Here is an 18,192-nt window from a genome sequence, read left to right on the forward strand (position 1 = left end):
ATATAGCTCAGGTCTCCAAAATTAAGAGGTCAAATAATACAACCATGATCTCATATATGCCTAGTGAGAAGGTAAATCGGTCAACCATTTTGGAAAATAATCTGGCACCATCTCTTTAAGCCAAATATTTGCAGGCCCCATTCCCAGTAATTCCATCCATAGACTTAGACTGAAACCTTTGCCTGTTGCATGATGTGCAAAAGCATGTTCTCACCAATACAGTTTTTCTTAGGGAAGGAAAAAGCTAGAGACTATTCAAATTCATAAATTGTGGTATATTAATACAATAAAACATTATACAGCAGAGAAATTAATGAAATACAGTTGCACAGAGCAAACATGGATGGATCTTAGAAGCATAATGCTGAGCAAAAGCAGTAAGCCCCACAAGACTATCTACAGTATGTCACCTTTTATTTGCTAATTTAATAAGAAAAATTAAGTAACTCATTTTTTGAAATATATATATACAATAAATATGTATATATGAAATATGTATATATACTATATATAATATATATGCACATGTATGAAATATATATCTATGTATAGATATATACACACACACACACACAGTAAAATACAGAAAGAGGTAGAGAGAGAGACACAAAGCAGCAATAGGTAATACAAGTCATTTGTTGTATTCTAGTTCTTGGACTGGGTGGTCAATTAATGGTTGTTCATTATATCATTTTAGTTGGTCAGTTACATTAATATTACTTATATCTATTTGTATTTATCCAGTACATTGAATTTGATAAAGCAACAACAGAGAAAAACTTAAACTGCTATATACAACTGTTTTCTTAATATTGGGACAGTAACAGCTTGCTCCCCCAGATAGTTTCTTCCACATGCTGTATGAAAAAAGGATACTTCATCTTATTTTCCATATAGTTTGCATTTTCTTATGATTTTTGACTAAGCACAAATCAAATAAGAAAGGTTTCATTGTACAGCGTTCATTACATATGATTTAATACGTTGAATAATACATTGAAAAAAGGTTTAATATCAGGTGAAATAAAAGGTGGTTGAATATCTTTCCCTTCATAGACAGTCTTATAGAGAGCATTAAAGAGATATTTGTATATATTTCTTTAGGAGTACATTTTTCAGAAGATGAAGTCTATGTTTACATGTAAATTTTTGTAAATCTAATGAATGTATTTTTAAATGTCAAAATTGAAAATTCCTCACAGTCATTCAGATTTTCAGAGTGTTTTTTTTAATAGTCACATAAAAGACCAATAAAAGATCTATTTTATGTGCTCAGTAAGCCTTCAAATTGAAAATGGTTTTCAGGACACTGTTGGTTTCTCCAGTCGTGTGTTCATGTGATTCACAAATGGATTCATTTTTCTTGGGAAATTTTAAGTTGCCACTTGCATGCAAGAAATATTTACTATTTCCAAAATAGTTAGCCAGTTGCATCTTAATTACATCATAGCTGTAACTAATTAAAGAATATTACTCTGCCAGTTTTAGGTAAAGATTAACCATTCTGCAAAAAGGGAGGTCTAAAGTTTCTATCCACGGCTAATGGAGCCAACACGATTTTAAAAGTCCAAAGTTCAGCACCATGCAAAGACTTAAATAGTAGCCTGTATTACAAGGTTGCAACATGAGAATTAGAGTATCTTAAAGATGAAAAAGGGCTTAGAGGCAATATCTAAGTAATCCACCCAACCAAGAGATTCTGTCTGCAACATTCCACAAAAGTTAACTCGTTTATCAAACTAAATTAATATCTTTAGTTCAATTCAAACATCTTTCTCAAATGTACTATAGTAATATATGAACCAAATAACTAAAATTAAAAGGGTACTAGGTTAAATTTGCCTATCAAATATGCCCTTGATCTTAGTGTTATTCATCATCAGATAACCTTCAACTATGGTAAAACGTACACAAATCCCAACATTCTTTCTTTGGAATAACTATGCTGCCTGGCAACTAGTTATTAGTTATAACGGATGGATAGTTTTGCAACTCGTCAGAATAAGCATTGCTTCTAAACCACCAAACCAGACGCTGGTAATTTTTCTCTTCTTGATGTATTCATTTTCATATGCTTCAAATGTTTTCATATGGTGCACACCAGGGATAATGGGAAAGATCTCCCTGATTTAAGAAAAAATCTTAGAAACACCTGGAAGTTGCACTTTAAACTATGGTTAAACAAAACTGTATAAACAGAATTGCCTGATAAAATTATATTAGAAATAAGGGGGCGGAGCAAGATGGCGGAAGAGTAGGAGACCTGGATTTCGTCTGGTCTCTGGAATTCAGCTGAATAGGGATCAAACCATTCTGAACACCTACGACCTCAACAGGAGATCGAAGAGAAGAATAGTAACAACTCTCTGAACAGAAATGCGACCACTTACTGGAAGGTAGGATGTCTGGAGAAGTGAATCCGAGGCAATACTCGGGAGGATAGACGGCAGGGGAGGGGGCCTCCGTCGGCACTTCTGGCAAGTGCTAGAGCCACGGAGCACAAAATCGGAACTTTTAGAAGTCGGCTCCGCTGAGGGCCGTCGCTCCAGTGGCTAAGCGGGGGGTGGAACCCTCGTGGGACAGTGTGGTCTCAGGACCCTCGGGGTCACAGAAAGACCGGGGGTGCCTGAGTGCAGCAGAGCTCCCAGGTATCGAAGTGGGGAAGCGGCTGCAGAGACGGAGCCGAGGCGCGGGCTCTCAGCCCGGGGTTGCCATAAACTGGGATCCGCGGCCCAGTCGGGCCACTGCTCCTCCAGCAGGGACCCAACAAGCAGCAGAGCCGGGGAGACTCCCTTTCCTCCCCGGGGAGGAGTGGCGCGGGAGCGCACCGCAGGGATCTGCTGGGTTTGGAGACTCCACACGGGGTCGGGTGCCAGAGATAGAAACGCTCGGTCACAGGCCGGGTGAGCACGGAGTGCGGCCAGAGACCGGGGAGACGGGAGTGACTGCTTTTCTCTGGGGGCGCACTGTAGAGCGAGGCCCCCAGTTCTCGGCTCCTCCGGGTGGAGATTGGGAGGCCGCCATTTTCACCCTGGTCCTCCAAAGCTGCACCGAGAGCTTGCAGGGAACAAAAGCTCCTGAGAGCAAACCCGAGCAGCTTGCTTAGCCCAGACCGACAAGGGCGGGGCAATTCCGTCTCCGGCAAAGATATTTGGGAACCATGGCAACAGGCCCCTCCCCCAGAAGATCAGCACGAACAGCCAGCAAGCCAAGACCAAGTTTACTGATCAAGGAGAACAGGAGAACTCCAGCGCTAGGGGAATACTGCACATAGAATTCATGGCTTTTTTTTACCATGATTCATTAGTTTTTCACAGTTAATTTTTAAAAAATTTTTTTTAATTTTTCTTTTTCCCTTTTTCAACCAACATCTTATCAATCCCTTTTTTAAAAAAAACATTTTTTATTTTTCATTTTTAGAGTCATATTTTATCCCTTCATAGTAGTTACCCTTATTTTTGGCATATATATATAAGTTGTTCTCTTTTTAAAATTTTGAGATACAGTTTCTTCTAACATATCAAAATATACCCTAAATCACTAGTGTATGGCTTTGTTCTAGTCTCCTGCCTGATCACATTCTCTCCTTTTTTTTTCTTTTTTTTTTAAATCTTCTTCTTTCTTTTATCAAACAACTTCTTATCAATTCCGTTTATAAAATCTTTTATAATTTTCATCTTTACAGTCATCTTCCATTCCTTCATTGTTTCAACCCCTATTTTGTACATATATAAATCTTTCTTCCTCTAAAATTTTAGGAGGCACTTTTTTCTAACAGACCAAAATACGCCCAAAATCTAGTGTGTGGCATTGATCTATGCACTAGCCTGATGATATTTGATCATATTCTGGGTTTTTTTGTATTGTTCTGTTTTTGTGTTTATCTTTTTGTTTTTTTTTTTTCACTTTCTTTTTTCTTTCTTTCCCTTTCTTTTCTCCTGGTTTCAGGTATTTTCTGATTTGTATAGAGTATATATGCTGGGGACGTTATTACCCTGTTAGCATTTTGTTCTCTCATTCATCTATTCTCCTCTGGACAAAATGACAAGACAAAAAAAATCAACTCAGCAAAAAGAACAAGGGGTAGTACCGTCTGCCAGGGACCTACTCAATACAGACATTAGTATGATGTTGGACCTAGAGTTCAGAATCATGACTTTAAAGATACTAGCTAGGCTTAAAAAAAGCATGGAAGTTATTAGAGAAACCCTTTCTGGAGAAATAAAAGAACAAAAATCTAACCAAGTCGAAATCAAAAAGGCTATTAATGAGGTGCAATCAAAAATGGGGGCACTAACTGCTAGGATAAATGAGGCAGAAGAGAGAATCAGTGATATAGAAGACCAAATGATGGAAAATAAAGAGGCTGAGAAAAAGAGAGAGAAACAACTGCAGGATCATGAGGGCAGAATTCGAGAGATAAGCGATACGATAAGATGAAACAACATTAGAATAATTGGGATCCCAGAAGAAGAAGAAAGAGAGAGAGGGGCAGAAGGTATATTGGAGCAAATAATAGCAGAGAACTTCCTTAATGTGAGGAAGGAAACAGGCATCAAAATCCAGGAGGCACAGAGAACCCCTCTCAAAATCAATAAAAATAAGTCAACACCCCGACATCTAATAGTAAAACTTATGAGTCTCAGAGACAAAGAGAAAATCCTGAAAGCAGCTAGGGAGAAGAGATATGTAACCTACAATGGTAGAAATATTAGATTGGCAACAGACTTATCCACAGAGACCTAGCAGGCCAGAAAGGACTGGCATGATATCTTCAGAGCACTAAACGATAAAAATCTGCAGCCAAGAATACTATATCTGGCTAAGCTGTCATTGAAAATAGAAGGAGAGATAAAAAGCTTCCAGGACAAACAAAAACTAAAGGAATTTGCAAACACGAAACCAGTACTCCAAGAAATATTGAAAGGGGTCCTTTAAGCAAAGAGAGAGCCTAAAAGCAGCATAGATCAGAAAGGAACACAGACAATGTACAGTAACAGTCACCTTATAGGCAATACAATGGCATTAAATTCATACCTTTCAATAGTTACCCTGAATGTAAATGGGCTACTTGCCCCAATCAAAAGACACAGGCTATCAGATTGGATTAAAAAACAAGACCCTTCAATATGCTGTCTGCAAGAGACTCATTTTACACGCAAAGACACCCCCAGATTGAAAATGAGGGGGTGGAAAACAATTTACCATGCTAATGGACACCAAAAGAAAGCTGGGGTGGCAATCCTTATATCAGACAAATTAGATTTTAAAACAAAGACTGTAATAAGAGGTGAGGAAGGACACTATATCCTACTTAAAGGGTCTATCCAACAAGAAGATCTAACAATTGTAAATATCTATACCCCGAACATGGGAGCAGCCAATTATATAAAGCAATTAATAACAAAAACAAAGAAACACATTGACAACAATACAATAATAGTGGGGGACTTTAACACCCCCCTGACTGAAATGGACAGATCATCTAAGCAAAAGATCAACAAGGAAATAAAGACTTTAAATGACACACTGGACCAAATGGACTTCACAGACATATTCAGAACATTCCATCCCAAAGCAACGGAATACACATTCTTCTGTAGTGCCCATGGAACATTCTCCAGAATTGATCACATCCTAGGTCACAAATCAGGTCTCAACCAGTACCAAAAGATTGGGATTATTCCCTGCATATTTTCAGACCACAATGCTTTGAAACTAGAACTCAATCACAAGAGGAAAGTCGGAAAGAACTTAAATACATGGAGGCTAAAGAGCATCCTACTAAAGAATGAATGGGTCAACCAAGAAATTAAAGAAGATTTAAAAAAATTCATGGAAACCAATGAAAATGAAAACACAACTGTTCAAAATCTTTGGGATACAGCAAAGGCAGTCCTGAGAGGAAAGTATATAGCAACACAAGGCTTTCTCAAAAAACAAGAAATGTCTCAAAAACACAACCTAACCCTACACCTAAAGGAGCTAGAGAAAAAACAGCAAATAAAGCCTAAACCCAGCAGGAGAAGAGAAATAATAAAAATCAGAGCAGAAATCAATTAAATAGAAACCAAAAGAACAGTAGAACAGATCCACGAAACTAGGAGCTGGTTCTTTGAAAGAATTAACAAGATTGATAAACCCCTGGCCAGACTTTTCAAAAAGAAAAATGACCCAAATCAACAAAATCATGAATGAAAGAGGAGAGATCAAAACCAACACCAAAGAAATACAAACAATTATAAGAACATATTATGAGCAATTCTATGCCAGCAAATTAGATAACCTGGAAGAAATGGGTGCATTCCTAGAGATGTATCCACTACCAAAATTGAACCAGGAAGAAATAGAAAACCTGAACAGACCTATAACCACTAAGGAAATTGAAGCAGTCATCAAAAATCTCCCCCCCAAAAAAAGCCCAGGGCCAGATGGCTTCCCAGGGGAATTCTATCAGACATTTAAAGAAGAATTAATACCTATTCTCCTGAAACTGTTCCAAAAAATAGAAATGGAAGGAAAACTTCCAAACTCATTTTATGAGGCCACCATTACCTTGATCCCAAAACCAGACAAAGACCCCATCCAAAAGGAGAATTACAGACCAATATCCTTGATGAACATGGATGCAAAAATTCTCACCAAAATACTAGCCAATAGGATCCAACAGTACATTAAAAGGATTATTCACCATGACCAAGTGGGATTTATCCCTGGGCTGCAAGGTTGGTGCAACATCCGCAAGTCAATCAACATGATACAATACATTAACAAAAGAAAGAACAAAATTCATATGATCCTCTCAATAGATGCAGAAAAAGCATTTGACAAAGTACAGCATCCTTTCTTGATCAAAACTCTTCAGAGTATAGGGATAGAGGGTACATACCTCAATATCATAAAAGCCATCTATGAATAACCTACAGCGAATATCATTTCAATGGGGAAAAGCTGAGAGCTTTTCCCCTAAGGTCAGGAACGCAGCTGGGATGTCCACTATCACCACTGCTATTCAACATAGTATTAGAAGTCCTAGCCACAGCAATCAGACAACAAAAAGAAATCAAAAGCATCCAAATCGGCAAAGAGGAAGTTAAACTCTCACTCTTTGCAGATGATATGATACTGTATGTAGAAAACCCAAAAGACTCCACCCAAAACTGCTAGAACTCATACAGGAATTCAGTAAATTGGCAGGATATAAAATCAATGCACAGAAATCAGTGGCATTCCTATACACCAACAACAAGACAGAAGAGAGACAAATCAAGGAGTCGATCCCATTTACAATTGCACCCCAAACCATAAGATACCTAGGAATAAATTTAACCAAAGAGGCAAAGGATCTGTACTTAGAAAACTATAAAATACTCATGAAAGAAATTGAAGAAGACACAAAGAAATGGAAAACCGTTCCATGCTCATGGATTGGAAGAACAAACATTGTGAAGATGGCAATGCTACCTAGAGCAATCTACACATTCAATGCAATCCCCATCAAAATACCATCTACTTTTTTCAAAGAAATGGAACAAATAATCCTAAAATTTGGATGGAACCAGAAGAGACCCCGAATAACCAGAGGAATCTTGAAAAAAAAGAGCAAAGCTGGTGGCATCACAATTCCGGACTTCCAGCTCTATTACAAAGCTGTCATGATCAAGACAGTATGGTACTGGCACAAAAACAGACACATAGATCAATGGAACAGAATCGAGAGCCCAGAAATGGACCCTCAACTCTATGGTCAACTCATCTTTGACAAAGCAGGAAGGAATGTCCAATGGAAAAGACAGTCTCTTCAACAAATAGTGTTGGGAAAATTGGACAGCCACATGCAGAAGAATGATACTGGACCATTTCCTTACACCACACACAAAAATAGACTCCAAATGGTTGAAAGACCTAAACATGAGACAGGCGTCCATCAAAATCCTAAAGGAGAACACAGGTAGCAAATTCTTCGACCTCAGCTGCAGCAACTTCTTCCTAGAAACATCGCCAAAGGCAAGGGAAACAAGGGCAAAAATGAACTATTGGCATTTCATCATGATAAAAAGCTTTTGCACAGCAAAAGAGTCCACAAAACCAAAAGACAACCAACAGAATGGGAGAAAATATTTGCAAATGACATATCAGATAAAGGGCTAGTATCCAAAATCTATAAAGAACTTATTAAACTCAACACCCAAAGAACAAATAATCCAATCAAGAAATGGGCAGAAGACATGAACAGACATTTTTCCAAAGAAGACATCCAAATGGCCAACAGACACATGAAAAAGTGCTCAACATCGCTTGGCATCAGGGAAATCCAAATCAAAACCTCAATGAGATACCACCTCACACCAGTCAGAATGGCTATAATTAACAAGTCAGGAAACGGCAGATGTTGGCGGGGATGCGGAGAAAGGGGAACCCTCCTACACTGTTGGGGGAATGCATGCTGGTGCAACCACTCTGGAAAACAGTATGGAGGTTCCTCAAACAGTTGAAAATAGAGCTACCATACGATCCAGCAATTGCACTACTGGGTATTTACCCCAAAGATACAAATGTAGGGATCCGAAGGGGTACGTGCACCCCAATGTTTATAGCAGCAATGTCCACAATAGCCAAACTGTGGAAAGAGCCAAGATGTCCATCGACAGATGAATGGATAAAGAAGAAGTGGTATATATACACAATGGAATATTATGCAGCCATCAAAAGGAATGAGATCTTGCCATTTGCAACGACGTGGATGGAACTGGAGGGTGTTATGCTGAGTGAAATAAGTCAATCAGAGAAAGACATGTATCATATGACCTCACTGAGATGAGGAATTCTTAATCTCAGGAAACAAACTGAGTGTTGCTGGAGTGGTGGGGGCGGGTGGGAGGGATGGGGTGGCTGGGTGATAGACTTTGGGGAGGGTACGTGCTTGGTGAGCGCTGTGAATCTGTTGAATCACAGATCTGTACTTCTGAAACAAATAATGCAACATATGTTAAGAAGAAAGAAAAAGAAGAAGATAGCAGGAGGGGAAGAATGAATAGGAGTAAGTCGGAGGGGGAGACGAACCATGAGAGACGATAGACTCTGAAAAACAAACTGAGGGTTCTAGAGGGGAGGGGGGTGGGGGGATGGGTTAGCCTGGTGATGGGTATTAAAGAGGGCACATTCTGCGTGGAGCACTGGGTGTTATGCACAAACAATGAATAATGGAACCCTACATCAAAAACTAATGATGTAATGTATGGTGATTAACATAACAATAAAAAATAAAAAATAAAATTATATTAGAAATAAGACTGAATGTGTAACAAAATAATCAAATAACAGATATTAATAATTGACATTTTACCCTCTGATGCGAGGAAAACACTTAGTGCCTACAAATAGTAAATCCAAAATTAACTAGATTATTTAATAACTAAGTAAATGTCTATTCTTATTCTTATTGTTGCAGTTTTGGTTTCACAGATAGAAGAGGGAAAGTTGGGTTTAGAACTCCAAGGGAGAAAAAGAAGGCACACTTGAATAAGAATAAGAATTAAGAAGGATGTTGTAGAACATATACTTAACAAATCTTCATGTGAGACCAGTGAACATGCAGATGGAGTATTTAATCAGATCCTATATTGCATTAAACTAGCAATTCAAAATGTAAGAAGTCTGTGCTCCTATTGTCATAAATTATTTAGAATCCATTATTGCAATCTCAAAATCACTTTCCAAGATTAATTCTCATACCCTGCAACCCCCACTGCTTGGAATCACATAAATAGGGGAATAAAAGCCTAAGTGTGTGTGAGAGAGAGAGAAGCATTAAATGTAATTGTATTTTAGAAGGCAATGTAAAAATATTTATATCCCAAACTTTTATTCAAATGTGTCCCAATTTTTGGTTCAAAATATAAACATATATAGAATAGTGTCTCTTGCAAGAAAGGTATTAAAATGAGTGTGTTGTGATATTCTTCCCTTTAGGTGCTAGTTGTAAAGATATTCTACTAAGTATTCAACAAGACAGGTTTAAACAATGTAATCTGTACTCCTCTAGTTGCACATAATTTAAAACTCACAATGCTCCAGAACTGATTAATTACATATAAATTATATTTTTCTTTGTGTGTAACTCAATAGATAATTATACTTAATTGTATTGTGAGAGAATAGGAGTTGCATGTCAGAGGAGTTTCTATTATATGAAATTAAAAATTTAAAAAGGTTTCAAAAATAATTTTTAAAACAATATTGGACTTGTAAAGAGTCCTAATTAGCCAGAAAATTTTGCATTGGCTCTGTCCACATTTAATAATAATGTACATCTGCTCTTTAATTTGATTTTTTCCAAATGTTCTTATGTTAGGAAAACAGAGGAATCTGCATGATACAAATGAATTCACATAAATTTTTCTGCCCACCCCTAGACCTAGAAAATCACCCTTATATACAGCATAGACTGTATATAATCAATTTCCTCCATATTTTCTTCTTTCTTTCTTTTTTTTATTGTAAATACCTATTTCTTTTAGGCCATCATGATTTATTTCATAATATTTTCTAGATCTATAGACAAGATCAGGTTAGAGGTTTTAAACTTTTGTGACACTTTATAGTCAATTTCAGGATAAATTGAATTTCTTTCCATTTGTGTAAGATAAAGATTAGGTTTTCTGCTCCAGTGACAGAGCTCTGGGAGACTGTGAAGGAACCACTACCATGATCGTACTCACTTGCAACTTACCTTCAGCTTGAGCTGCAAACATATCTGAGCTCATGTGGTGGTGGTGGTGGGGGCGGTCAGTGAATGTAGATGGGAGGAGGTTAATTTCACCTGTACAAAACCTAAATTTATTTTGGACCCTGAATTAAACTGTTGGTTCTCAATTAGGCAGAGGTAGCAACCTCATCATACAATTGATATTTTCTCTCAAATTACCAGTTATTAGAGCAAATGCATCTTTCCCATTGAAGCTTTTCCCATGCAGGGTTGAACAGGGTGATAGCTCTCCCATTATCCCATTGTCTTTACAAAATATATGCAGCCCGCTACCTAGGAAACTTGAGTGTAGGAGGAGCTGTTCTGAGAGATTGCACATGGCTCCAGTTGCCAAGGAAACCCATGCCTTTTTTTCCTGTAAATGTGCAAAGCAGTTTCCTTATTAGGAATTGGGTTAACAGTGTTCTCAAAGGAAAAACTGAGTGAGGAAGGTAGTAAGTTCTTTTCATACATAAAAACTGAATTGTAAACTCTGTATAAGCTGTGATGAATTGTTTTCAGCATGTAGGTTTTAGTGATAAAAGTGAAGTTTTGTGGATTATCACACTTTTGCTCTGACATAATTAAACATGTTAGAAAATGTAAAATCTTGCTCTTAAATGAAAAATAGACCATAAGAATGTAGAGAAAGTGGACTTTTCTCAATAATAAATGACAGATACCGACCATGTATGTAAGACTTACCTAAATCCATGTGTTGCATGTGCACTTTTTGAATGTTATGTTACCTCAAAATATTTTTCCTTAAATGCCTTTATATGTAGGAATTGCAATTAAGTTTTAAGGTTAGCCCTCTTTTTTAAACATCCCTCTGTTATTATTGTGCCAGAAATCACATATTTCTTATTATACTAGCATTTTATTTTTTATGCTTTTGGGATAATTAAAATATTCTAAAATAAAAATATCCCAAGTCATATAAATATCACATCAGCATGATCTATCATAATTTGTCACCATTCATTAAGCTGCCACTTACCAACTATATAAAACAACTTTAGCAAAAATTCCTAATAATATTTTTCAAAAATATCACAAAAAAACACATAGTATGAGAGAAAAAAAAAAACACCTAAATGTGGGGATCTTTGCATACTTAGCAAGAAGGCCATTTCTTGGAAACATTAGCCCTGCCTTCCATGTTAAAATATAAGCACCGTGTCCTTAGGTTTCCAACCTAAATGCAGATAGAGTTATATGCCAGTATTTTATTGCAACCACAGTAGCAAAATTTAACTTTCTTCCTCTTGGGAAATAATTCATGAAGAACTATAATTCTTTGAGTATTCTATTGAGCAGCCAAGGTGGGTGAAAGTTGGCACCTTCATAATCATTGTGGAGGGTGTATTGTAACACCCTATATAGAGTACAATTTGGAAAAATATCTTAAATGTCTGAAGATATCAATAGTTTTCATCCAGCTCAGTAATATAATTTCAAGGCACCTTTCTAACAAACTATATGTACCAGGATAACCGTCAATCTTTTTATTTAAAAAAAAATCAAATTCCAACACATGATCATGGCTAAAGTTATGGTAAAAGTATACAGCAGGTAGTGTGTTAATAGTCATTAAAAATAATCACCGTGAGAATACATTCACCATGATGAGCACCGAGTAATGGCTAGAATTGTTGAATCACTATATTGTATACAAGGAACTAATATAAAACTGTGTGTTAACTATACTGGAATTAAAAAAAAATTTAAAAAATAATCATAGTAAGAAAAGTACATAATCACATGGAAATTGTTCACTATAGAATAAGTGAAAGTAAAAGATATGAAAACCATGACATGAGAAAATCCTGGAAATGTATGAACCAAAGGGTGAAGAGTAGATGGCTTTGTGTATTACTTTTTCTGGTGTTTTTCTACTTCTGCCAAGTCTTTTGCATTGAACATTTATTACTCTGTATTTAGAAATGTTTTAAAGTGTTATAAAGGACAAAGTTTATGAAGAGTTTAAATGACTTAGAGGGATACTTAGATTATAATGAAGAAAAGCGGGTTTGCCCATGGTATAGACATAAATATCACAGGGACAACAGCCCCACTGTAAGCCCCCATCTTGGAGGAGCTGAGCGGTCTGCTCTCAGCTATTGCCCACAGACAAGAGAGGCCATCTGCAGGAAGAGTACAAGTTCTTGACACCTGAGGAAGCCTCAGGGAGTTGATATGACTGAGGCACTGGAAGTAGAGAACACAGAATAAAAGTAAAAGAACCAAACCCCTTGAAGCCTCCAGCTGAGAGCAAAATGTTACTGAATGAGAGGCACCTAAATATTATTACTACAGACTTTTATAAAGTAGATAACTGTATGGAAAATTCAAATGATAGGAAGGCAGGCTTATGCTTAAGAACTCGGGGAACTGTTATGTGATTTGTTCTGATTTTATGGTTTTTTTTTTTACATTTATGTGATTTATGTATAAATAAATGCATTTCACTAAGATCTGAAAACCCAAAATATTTTCCTAATGAAAGCAGCATCAAAATATGGGATTTGGGGATAGTGTTTGAGGATCTCTACATGGCCACCAGCCTAACTGATACACAAGTCCTAAATAGTCTTATATAACTGGTAATACATGAGTCCCAGATGGTTTTACATAAATGCTACACTATAAGACATGTATTTGGAATATGAAATGCTTTGTTTATGAAATACCCCTCTCGTCACCAAACATGCTTGGCAGAAGACAAATACCCTTGAATGAAATCATCTACCAAAAATTATAGCCTAGCTGATAGAACAGATGAGAACAATGTCAAGCAAAAACCCAAAGGAAAGATCCTTTCAAAGATATATTCAATAGCAGACATGACATAAAATTCAAGTCTTTGTTTTTGAAATCTACAGAATTAAATACTAACATATAATTATTGAAAAATTTGTAACTCCAAATTCAAATGTGCAGCCCAGTGATTTCAGTGAATGCTGACAGCAGTAACAAAATCACCCCATCATTATTTTTCAGAGGTCCCAAAACAAGCAAAGTGGGTAAATACAATATTTACCCCGAGATGTATCTGTGGATATCTACCTGCCAGAAATACCTAGCTGATGAAAGCCACCCAGCAAGGAAGTCATAGACTAAAGAGCACTGGAAAAATGAGCAGTATGTCAATGATGAGGGGAACTAAAAAGGAATTGCTTAATCCACCTTAACTGTCCTAGGATCCTAGGATCTCTGTGGTTCTCGAACTGGGAAAAATGGTCCTCATGTAAAGTAAGAGCACCCACTTTAAAACTAACTATAACTCAAACTTGACAATAACGTTCCCAGACACTTTTGTCCTGAAACCATGGGGAAGTCTGTGTAGCCCTTATGCTAGTTCCTAATAAAACAAGGAGAAAAGCCTTGACTCCTTGGAGGATAAAACTAGCAGCCGCAGGTGCTCTGGAGGAGAAAGTCCAGCTTGGTAGCATGGGCCAACGTCAATAGCATAAATCCTTCTACCACAGCCAGTGATAAGCTGTCAATGGGACATCACTAAGTAAAGGAAGGAAGGAATGTGCACAGTCAGCTCAGCCTCAGCCCACTACTGAGATCCATTTGTCCTTGAAGCACTAGGAAAAAACTACCACAGAGCATAAGGTCAACCCAGCTGGATTGCTTCATAGTTTTATGTTAGAATGCTCCCCTTTTAAGCAATAAAGGAAGAACACATTGAAAGTCTTTACCTAAATAGGAAGGAAGGAGTTTCCTAGACCTTGGTGTTCTCAGATTGTCAGTAACCTAGATCCAGAGATGACAAACAAGATACAGACAATGTCTGCAAACAATCTGAGAAGTATGAGAGTCTTAAAAGCATATATCTCTATCACTAAGAAAAAGGAGAGGTGATTAAAGCAGCCCCGGGAAGAGGTTTCCAACTCTTTTTCATTTCATGGCTTTTACTGAGAAAACATCCCTGAGTGCCACAGCAGGGCCAGCTAGGCCGCCTCAGGTACATTTCAGAGTGCTGTTCAAGGTATTTGTCTGATATTGATCCAGGTTTACACCCATTCTCCTAGAAATTCAACTGCATCATCCAACGAGGTTTGCTATGAAAGGAAAAGTCATACAAAATGAAATGAATGATCTGGTATAGTAAATTAAATGTGCTCTAGATAGGAGTGTATAAAGACACATGAAACAAATCCCATGACAAAGTTCAAGGTTTATCAGAAAGACCGGGATGTATCAATATGCCATGGCTGCAAGTAGCAGGAACTCAAGCTCCAAGAGCTTTCTCTAACAATAGTGCCAAGTTTAAATACTAAAAATAGGGAATCTGTTGTGATCTTAAAAACTACAGTAATTTGGGCATAAGCCTTTCAGAGATGGAAAAATTTAAAGAAGGAAGAAAGGGAAGAAAGTGATGTATTTGTGCTTGTCACATGGAGAAAAGTAGAGAAGTGTAACAGTGTGAAAGCTTTCCAGCTGAAATCTTTTTAAGCCAACATAAAAGTTTGAATATTTGTGCTAATCTGTTTCCAGAATTTACAGCAGGTTTACACAACGATGGCACTATTGACATTTTAAAATAGATAATTCTTTGTTGTGGAGGGCAGTCCTATGCATTTTAGAATACTTGCTGGCATCTCCCCCAAAATTAATAAATAAAACTTCAAAAATTAAAGAGGGGGGCACGTGGGTGGCTCAGTCAGTTACACATCTGACTCTTGATTTTGGCTCAATACATGGTCTCAGGGTCATGAGATCAAGCCCTACGTCAGGCTCCACGCTCAGTGAGGAGTCTGCTTGAGATTCTCCCTCTCCCCCTCCCTCTGCCCCTCCCCTCCCCTGCCAAGCTGCGTTATATTCTGTACTGTGTACAATAAAGAAGTTTGCTTTCAGTTTACCAAGTGCCTGAAAAAAAAAAAAAAAGAATCACCTATGTAACCCTACCACCCCACCGCCTCCCTTTTGGTAAGCATCTGTTTCTTCTCAAGAGTCGGTTTCTTGGGACCAAGCTGGTGGGACCGAGAAGCTGGTCAAGCTGGAGCCTGGGCTGAAGGCGTGTGGGGGTGACGACCGGATCTGGGCCCTGACTCACAAGGCACGCACCTGTCCACACTGCAGGTGGGGTCTCTCAATGTCAAGTGCCTGCCAACACCATGCCACACTTCTGGACACATCTGCTACTTTGTGAGCAAGCCCAGCAGCTCTGAGCCTCCTGCTGCGTTCACAGGTGACACCTTGTTCATGGCTGGCTGTGGGAAGTTCTGTGAAGGGACAGCGGATGAGATGCACAAAACCCTGCTTAAGATCCTGGGCCAGCTCCCTCCAGACACAAGAGTGTACTGTGGCCACGAGTATACCATCAACAACCTCAAGTTTGCACAGCACATAGAGCCCAACAATGCTGCCATTCAGGAGAAGCTGGCCTGGGCCAAGGAGAAGTACAGTATTGGGGAGCCCACGGTGCTATCCACCATCGCGGAGGAGTTCACCTACAACCCCGTTCATGAGAGTGAGGGAGAAGACTGTGCAGCACCATGCTGGCGAGATGGACCTGTGACCACCATGAGGGCCATCGGCAAAGAGAAGGACCATTTCAACGTGCCCCGGGACTGAGGCGGCTGTGGGGCCTGGGCTGCCCGTGGCCGCCACCTCTCTCAAGCACATTTGGGTATTCAGATGTTTTAGATAAATTTCCTGCCAGGAGTGCAGGAAATCCAGTCTTGGTTTAATTTTAAATTAATCTCAGGGCCCTTTGCCCGTGTTATCAGATGTTCTAATGCATATTTATAAGAGAAGTTGAAAGTGTAAAGGGAGGAACTCCCAAATCATGACAATTAAAAATGTCTCCAGACATTGGTAAATGTCCCCTGATGAACAATAGTGTCCCTAATTTAGAACCACTGACTTATATTTAATTGAAAGGATTTATGCTCACTCGTTTTTATTTGTCTGAAAATATCTTTATGAGAATATAACAGATTAATAGCCATTCAATCTGGCCATAAAGATTTCTCTAGAAATTTTGTTGTGAGTCTTACCTGAATAAACATAATAATAAACTAACATTTACATAGCACTTTCTGTGTCTCAGGTACTATTCTAAGTACTTAAATAAATAGTTTAATAGTTAATAGTTTAATCCTTACAATAACCCCTTTTGTATATGGAAAAATTGAGGCAGAGAAATTAAGTTTTTCATGATATCACAACTAATAATTGGTAGCACTGAGAGTGGTACCCATACTTTGTGTTTCTAGAATTTTTGTATTCACACAATATGCCCAGAAAGAAATACCAGTGTCTGTGAAATCAAATGACTTCTGAAATCTTTGCCCTTTCAATTAAAATATTAGAATTATTCAGTCACTCTGAGCCCTGGCCATATTTTGCCTGGATTATTGCAGTAGTCTCCTAAATAGCCTCTGGGTTTCTATCCCTTCCCTTCCTCTGTAGTCTCCTCTCTACAAAGCAGGGAAGCAATCCTTTTAAACATGTCAAATCATGTCACTCATTTCGCAAAACCTTGCAGTGGCTGCCCATGTCACTCAGGTACAAACACAAGTCCTTACCATGACTATAAAACCCTATAAAACCTGGAGTGGACCTGTCTACATCCCACAACCATCTCTTAATTTGTCCTGCAGTCACCCAACTTCCACGTTGATCCATGGCCTTGACTTAATGCCTTGGTACTCACCACTCTTTCTACCTGCAAGGGCCTTCCCTCCAAAGACTTGCCCCTCACTTTTTCAAGTCTCTGCCCAAAAATCACCTTCTCAGCTGGCTCTCCCTGGCTACTCTTTGTGTGCAGCCACACACCCATCTCTTCAGCTCTTCTTTTCTCTGCTTTATCATTCTTCATAGCACTTATACCTACCTGAACTACTTTATATTCAGCCATTTTTATGCTTTTCACCAAGTTCATCCCATAGAATGTAAATCCCATGAAAGTAGACGGCCTGCTTTGTTCACAGCTCTACCCCAGCACTTAGAACAGTGTCCAGAAAAAAACATACTTGTCCCACAAATATTGTTGACTGAATATAGAATATAAAAGTAGAATGATGGCATGAAGTTCATAGCACTTAAGTGAGATAATAAATGTGAATATGGCTAAAAAAGGGCCCTTGCTTCCTTCAGTGATAATTTCTAATCAATCAATGATAGTAGAACAACAGTGTACTTTTAACTTTGCAAGAAGATATTCAATGTTTTATAGCAATCGATTGGATAATTAGAAATGTTAGTACTAGTGGTGGATTTATAATTGGTGTAATTACCTGTGGATAGTGAGCCCCTGGCCTCTCTGAAGGGTCAGAATCTTCTTGCTCTTCGACTACATCAAGTAAACACATTTCTAATCACCAATTTTTTTTTCAACAAATACTGTGCACACTCTCAAATCTTAAGATCACAAAAAACTAAGGAAAAGAAAATACATTGGATGAGATCAGCAAGAATCAAATAGA

General features: G+C 38.1%; 1 pseudogene; it reads left to right on the top strand.

The window, feature by feature from the left end:
- The window catches only part of LOC112826378 (hydroxyacylglutathione hydrolase, mitochondrial pseudogene), a 137,019-nt pseudogene extending 120,519 nt beyond the window's left edge, over positions 1–16,500 (top strand).
- Positions 16,501–18,192: the final 1,692 nt, after the last annotated feature.

This window comes from Callorhinus ursinus, unplaced genomic scaffold, assembly GCF_003265705.2.
Source record: "Callorhinus ursinus isolate GAN/ISIS: 27379988/994484 unplaced genomic scaffold, GSC_fseal_2.0 scaffold7, whole genome shotgun sequence".
NCBI lineage: Eukaryota > Metazoa > Chordata > Mammalia > Carnivora > Otariidae > Callorhinus > Callorhinus ursinus.